The following is an 8,115-nucleotide window of genomic DNA, read 5'->3' on the forward strand; positions in this document are numbered from 1 at the left end:
CCTAGCTCTAAAATACATATTAAAATAGATTGGGGTTTATATTGCTCTCTCATAGCTATACTTTCCTAGATTAATGAAGGGAATTGCACTGGAGAAGACAGACAGAATCTGTGTATACAAATTCCTAGTTATAGGGTAATTAATGCAGCTGCTTGGTGTGATGATAGCCCAGACAACTTAAGTTACTAAGCAGCACCCCAGGTGTATGTCAGTTAGGAAGCAAGTGCTGAAGCAGTTTCAGCCAGCAGGTTTGCTCATTCTGCAGTTCTGACAGATGCCACTGGTAGAAACAAGTTGGGTTTGAAGCAAATGTGATTTTGCCAAGAAATCATACTAAAAGTGCCATAATGCACATAAAAGCACTACAGTAGTGTACAGGGTCAGGCAAAAGGCCTGTCTGGCCCAGTGTCCTCTAGCTGAGAGTGCCAATAAGATCTATTTACAGAAAATAGGAAGGAAGAAACGAAACAGAGTGAGCCTTCTCTTGACATTCCTTCCAGGAATTGTTCCCTGCAACAGTCTAGGGACTTGTTGAGCCAGAGATTGTATTTGAACAATTATATTTAAGACCCACTTATTTTATGTAAATTTCTCTATTTATGTTTTTGCCCTTCACTACACTCTGTGGCAATAAATGCCACAATTTACTTAATGCACAGTATGAAAGAATATTTCCTTCTTTTTGTTTAAAACTACTACTGGTAATTTCGATAACGTAGGTTTGTTCCTCCTGGAGAAGTTAGGTTGTGCTAACTTAATGGACTTCAAGTCACTAGTCCCATGAAGTTTATGTTTAAAGATGAGACTCAATGTTTACCACTCAAACATCTTTACCATTGACATTTAAGTAACTTCTTCTGTTTCATAATTAATCAAATTTGTTGAGAAACTTTGTAGTTTAGGAAACCTGTAACAGCACATAAAAGCTGTTATCATTATTTTCAATATAATCTCTAGACAGTGTTTTTAGCTCTGAACCTGCAAGAAGTTCTTGATAATTACTGTCTAACATTTTTATAGTGAAAAGAAATGGAAATGCCAATCAATTCATAGTAGAAAAGTATCCACACTACAAAGACAATTATCCAGTTCAGATAAATTATTCCAGCTGCTGGTGATCCCTGCAGAGAATCTAAACATAAGAGGGGCCACGGAAAGTGAACTTCCTATTGTTCATCCTATTGTAGAGTGTTTCTTCTTGCACATTACTGACACATTGATGGAAGAACAAGAGTCATGTTCTATTCTTGCCCATGTGATAACTGGTATCTGGCATATTATATGAGAATCCAAATTTTGAAAAGTACTTTTTCTAAGGAAAACAAAGAATGAAGCACAAGCAGAGCACCAGAGTTTTCATTCAAAAAGAAATCAAGGTAGCTGTTGCCTGTATTTTCTATATGATAGACTTTTTAAAATTTCAATGAAATATGCTGGAACAATTATCCGAAAGTCGAAGCCAGAGAAACAATCTTCTTTTTCCTTCCCCTTCTTCACTGAAAATACAGCACTCTTAATCAGAACTAGGGTTATTTACATAGGACACAGAATTGCTCATCAAGTCAATTTGCATTCTGGGGAACAAATAGATGTATTACAGTATTATGTATAAAACTTACTCCTGCTGTAGTGATCCATGAAATTGCAGTTAATTTTGCTGAAATGGACCATTATATTTTTAAGTGAAAGAAAATGAGAAAGAGGAGGTAAACTACTAGGAACTGAACTTCAAATACAAGATTAAATTATTAGTGGGAATGTAGCACTGCTGGAAACAGCATGAGCTGCTAGATGAAGCCACTGACCTGTTGGCTTTCAGACACAGCCAAGTATCCGCCTTGCCATAGTAAATTAGATGAATTATTGGTAGTGATGGGCCTGTCACATTGCACATTCACGTCCCTAAGTGATGTATGTGAAAGTGAATTCCCGCTGATAAAAGCTCCATGCAGCTCCTACTGGCTCTGAGGTGCCAACAGCATGCATCTGTTCTGTGCAATGGAGTAATAGCATTGTGATGCTTCTATAGTACAGCTGTGCATGATGATTTTGCTTGATTTTATACTGATCAATGAGATAAATTCAAGACTGTTTAATGATTGTACAAAAATCTGGGGGCTATGAGATTAGACTAAGGAAAACTCTAACTATACCATGAGAATTTGCATTTCAATGCCCTTTTTTCCTCTCTCAGCAAAAGATGGCATATGCTTCCACTTCGTCACTGCTGAACTTGAAAGTAGTATGTGGTTTAACATGGTTTCAGAACAAGTCAGAAAAACCAACTAACATTTGGTCACTCAGTTCTAAGAGGTGTGTCACTGTCTTAACCACCTATTGCCCTTCACCTGAGTTTTGATAACTGACAATACATGCAGTCTTACTTCATTCCATTTGTGAAGTAAAATATCTCAACTTCAAAAGCCCTCTGAACAGCAATTTGAAAGCCCTGTACTCATCAATGACCAGAAGTAACCACCTGAACTACCAGGTGCAACTCCAATTACTTTGTCCATCAGGTCAGTCTATTTTAGGGCACCCCAGACCAGAATTCATCAGTGTGACACTACAGGGAGACTAAGGGCATTATCAGATTCAGTGCTTGAAAAAATTATCAACAATAGAATCGTAAAATCGTTTAGGTTGGAAAAGACCTTTAAGATCATCAAGTCCAACTGTTAACATAACACTGCCAAGTCCACCTCTAAACCATGTCCCTAAGGCCTCATCCACACATCTTTTAAATACCTCCAGGATGGTGACTCCACCGTCACCCTGGGCAGCCTGTTCCAATGTCTGACAACCCTTTCAGTGAAGAAGTTTTTCCTAACATCCAATCTAAAGCTCCCCTGGCGCAACTTGAGGCCATTTCCTCTTGTCCTATCACTTCTCACTTGGGAGAAGAGACCAGCACCCACCTCTCTACAACCCCCTTTCAGGTAGTTGTAGAGAGCGATAAGGTCTTCCTTCAGCCTCCTCTTCTCCAGACTGAACAACCCCAGCTCTCTCAACTGCTCCTCATAAGGTTTGTGCTCCAGACCCCTCACCAGCTTTGTCACCCTTCTCTGGAAACGCTCCAGCACCGCAATGTCCTTCTTGTAGTGAGGGGCCCAAAACTGAATGCAGGATTCAAGGTGTAGCCTCACCAGCACCGAGTACAGGGGGACAATGACTTCCTTAGTCTGGCTGGCCACACTGTTTCTGATGCAAGCCAGGATGCCATTGGCCTTCTTGGCCACCTGGGCACACTGCTGGCTGATATTCAGCTGGCTGTTGATCAACACCCCCAGGTCCTTTTCTGCCATGCAGCTTTCCAGCCACTCGTCCCCAAGCCTGTAGCATTTCATGGGGTTGTTGTGACTCAAGTGTAGGACTTGGCACTTGGCCTTGTTGTACCTCATACAGTTGGCCTTGGCCCATCGATCCAACCTGTCCAAATCCCTCTGAAATAGAAACAAGGAATAAAAGAGAAAAAGTAATACACAGAGAAGGACATCTTAGTATTGAATTTTCAGATTTATAATTCTAAGAGAGGAAGAAGCCAGAGGTCTTCCAGTGTCTGCAACCTGTCTCTTGAGGCATTCTGTAGCATATGTTAATGTCTCTGCTCAGCATGCGAAAAACAGGAAAAATATGCCTTATCTATGGTTCCTGACAGCATCAAAAGAAGTAATATGACAAACAGGCATCAATATAACTCAGGCATAACTAGATGTTGTATCTCCTATATTATGCTGTCCCCTAAGAGGGCTACTATCAAAGGCTGTTCACCAACATTGTATTTCTCTCAGCTCCTACCAGAATTTCCCTGTTCAGACAAACTTCAACCTAAACAGCTCATGCTTAAATTTTAAGAATATACGTGCTAAAACTTTAGTTAATTAAAAATGAAAATGCTTGCCATGCTAAAAAAGTGCTATCTGTTAAAAATAAATCTTAAAAATCCATACAATGCAAAAAGTAAAAGTTATAGGTCAATGGTTTTAGGAAAAGGGGAAAATTGAAGCATTTAGGAATAAAGTAATGGGTCTGTTATAGTACTCTCTTGTGTAGTCACAAATAGAGTTGTATTGTGGGTGTTTAAATCTAGCAAACATTTCTCTGTCTCAATCTGTTTGTCTATTGTCTTAGTCACTATTTGGTACAAGTTGGTTTGATCAAAAGATTTCATTCAAAACTGGAATAGCGGGATCTATTGATCATTAGTCTTAAAATAGCTTGACAGAAAGTCCATTGGGATCCCACAACCAGGAAAACAAAGAATTGCTTTGGGTCAAGACTGAGGTGCCTGTGCAGAACTAGGAAGAGAGCATCAGTAAGGGAATAACAAGTCATCAGTTTAATGGACTCTTGTTCAAACTGTGTAATAGTATTGGGACTGAAAAGTACAGAGACCAACACTAGAAGAACAAGCATGCTGTAGAAACTGTAGATCAAATGCTCTGAAAAGGTGGGTAAAGATCAATAGAGTGGTTACAGTATATTTGTAACACAGCTTTCTTTATGTTTCATCTCAGCTACAGATGTCTTGCATAATTTAGAGACTACCGGTATTCACACAAACTATATAGGACATATAGATAAAAGGAGAAATTAATTCTCTGGGTTTTAGGCAGGATTCAAAAAAGTCCTCCACTTTTCAGGTGGATCACTACTTTAAGAATAAAATGTCAGATGATGTTCACTGTGAAATAACATGGGAATAAGATGACTGTACACTAGCGTTAACTAAATCAGTATGGCTCTGTGCCACAAAACAAAGAAATTGAGCACTGGTAGCATATTTTAAGTTATTTTTGTACGGCTTTTACATATATCAGATATTACAGAGGTCTAAAAAACTTCAAAGCTATTTATTCATGAGTAAATAATTTTACATAACATTTAAACTATAAAATGAAGGGAGGGGAAACTTGTGAATAATTAATATTGCCAGGAGTTAATTTTGTTCAGATAATCTTCTAAAATGCTGTAAATTTCATTTGAGCTGAAGTTTCAGTAGGAAACTTCACTAAAAAAACAGTGTTTAACATCAGAAAAAATCTACTCAGAATTTTTGGCTTGTTTTTCTAAGGCTTAAATGCCAGATATTGAATACAAAGTTATGGGACATGACTATTCAAGTTGACATACCGTCCAAACCAAGCAAAATCACTGTGTACAGCATTTAGTCTGTTGCTGCACTTTTCACCCTGACCCATCAGTCCTAAATATTTTTGCATTTTAGATGCAATCAGTATAACATAAAGGATATAATGTTGTCCAGTTTCACCAAGAGAAAAACAGAAATGCTGCAATTTTTTGACAGGGTGACAACAAATCTTGTGTGATGTGACAAACTCATTTCAAACAGACAGAAGATTACATCTGTTTTTATTGGTGGGGATGTATGGTCCACTTGCTGCAGCTACTGTGGAGAGAAAGTATATGAAGTCCTTGCTAGGCCTTCCTCTGCAATAACATCTAAGATTTATCTGTGCAGCAAATACAGGTGTAGAATGGCAGGGGGCAACTGCATGTTTATGTCAGCTATAGTGTACGGTCAACAGTTGGCAGGTATGCTGTGTTTAGGGGTTGTGAGGTCTTCAAACACAACTTAATGTTTCCATACGATATGTACTGTAATATCTAATCATCATGGGAGTAGAGTCTAATGTTTCAGCACAATTTAGTTGTTGGCTGATAAAAAATCAGCTAACACTCAAAATGCTATATGTTACTAGTCTTTTTTTTTTTTTTTTTTTTTTTAACCAAGACAGAGAAAACCACTATAATCTGCAGCTGTTCTGCTTTCTACCTCCCAAGCTTGCTTTCTCCTTCTCACCAGACAGGAGTTGTAGCCTTCTCCCTCTTCCAGAAAACTTAAACATTTTCAGACAAATAGTTTAAGATGATCTATTTCTCAAATATTTGGAACACTGTGTAGCTCCTAACAGAAGAAACTTCAGAAATGAATTTTATATGGGAGACTAAATCATACTGATATAAAAGACTTCCTAACAGCATATGTTCTTTTTTTTTTTTGCATTTCAATACTTCCATATTGCAATGTTAACTTCGAACAGACTTGCATGGGAATCACCAGAGTCTTTGATATGATTAGATTTTTTTCCGTACTAAATTCTGTTTACAGTTAACTGAGGAAAAATAATAATCATACCAAAACTAAGAAACTGAAGAATCAAGGTTCCTCCAGTGTGTGCTCCACAATGCCTCAAAGAATATGTATCTCTCACTCATAGCTCCACAACTTGTTCTTTTCAAAGCAAATTGATGCTGAAAGATGTAAGCTCTTCACAACACAGCAAAGGGACTTGTTTTTTTTTCATTATGATTGCTACAACTATGTGCAATAATCCAAATATATTCAAATTTTCAAAGGGAATCATCCCATTCCTTCCTCTCAGCTCCAGCTATGCCCTTGTGCAGGAAGTTGTACTCATGTAACCCCAGTGGGCAGGAATCCATGTTAGGGAAGAGGAGAGGAGAAGGGAAGTTGTGAGATTGCCCACTTCAGCAACTGCCAACTAATGGATGCATTTACCTGTAGTACAAAATCACACCCTTTTACACAACTCTGGCAATGACAAGACACTTTAAAGCGTATGTATATTGCACTACATTTGCATCCACTCTAAGAACATTTTACATTGCCAGTACTATGTGAAAAACTATAATGCAAGTAAAAAGTAGACCAAACACATGCACTATTGAATTCAGTTACCTGTAGCTTCCTTTGATCAACTGTCTCTATGGAAAATGTGCTGGATAAGGGCAATTTTATTCCATTTACTGAGAAGTCCTAGAAGACAGTGAATTTAAAGCTTTTTGATCAGTGGAGCCCTAAAGATTGTACAGTTAAGTTGCAGTCTTCTGCACCGAAAAAGTAAGCATAATGACGGTAGTCTTGCTTTTCCAAGATCCCTTAGAACCAGATGATGCAATTGGTAGATGCACCTTGAAAATTTGGATGAACCTTGAAAATTTGGATGAAAGCCTGAGAACCCTTCATTACAAATAAATTAATATAGCTAATAAAAGTTGCATCAGCTTTCTTCAATGTTCTACAGCAGTTAAAATGTGGATGTGCAAGTCCTAGGATAAAAATCTCACTTAACCAGACTGAATGTGGTTACAAAGACATTCTCACTGGCAGCAACATAAATAATGAAATATGCTCAGATAATAGTGCATGACAACAGTCCCCTTAGGAGCTAGACAAAAAATGTGGTCAGCTCACCCAGCAATCCCAATGCGTAGAAGTTTTAACAGCGATAACGCTTTTAGTTATACAATCTTAGCAATGTATGGTTAAAAGCTGAAGGAAAACACAAAACGTGAAAACTTTATTTAAGTAACACGATTTTTGTTGTTCTTAATTTTTAAATATTAGAAATTCCAGTTTAAATGCCCCTTGGAGCAATAAAGAGGACATTTTTTCCTTTTGTATGTTAGCCATATCTGTATCTTATTGATCTAAAAGGCTTTAACTTCCTGTAGCATAGGTATTATCTTCACTGGCATACAAGTCTTCTAACTTTTCATAAAATGACTACATGTGGACAAAACTCAAAACACGGTCTCAGATTTTACTACAAGTAGAGGGTTCTGGCATTTTTAGACTGACCCACCATCTGAGATGCCCAGCAAGGGTTAGCTAAAAATACATTTATAGCATTCTATATGCCTTTAACCAAATCCTAAGAATAAAGGTAGATTTTCTCCACCATATCCAGAATGATATAGCCCTCTCCATCTGTTTGGGGGGGGTGTCTCATAAGCTTCTCTCCTTTGGCCCTGAATTATACCCACACCCCTACCTTATTGCCTTTTTACCCTGATGGAAGATTGGATGGTTTTATGGTTGAGTCACTGCACTGGATACAGGCCTACATTATTATTTCTGTCACAGATTGCCTGTGTTGTCTTGGACAAATAATCTCTTTATTCCTCCGATGGTAAAATGAGGCTAACACATCTCAAACTCATAAGGATATTCTGAAGATCAGTTGATTAGTCTTTGTGAGATACTCTGATATTAGAGAACAGATGCTTCAAAAAAGCCAGTAAATATACAGTGATCTTTGATTTCTGGTCTTCCACAGCTTTTTAAAA

This window comes from Gavia stellata, chromosome 4, assembly GCF_030936135.1.
Source record: "Gavia stellata isolate bGavSte3 chromosome 4, bGavSte3.hap2, whole genome shotgun sequence".
Taxonomy (NCBI): domain Eukaryota; kingdom Metazoa; phylum Chordata; class Aves; order Gaviiformes; family Gaviidae; genus Gavia; species Gavia stellata.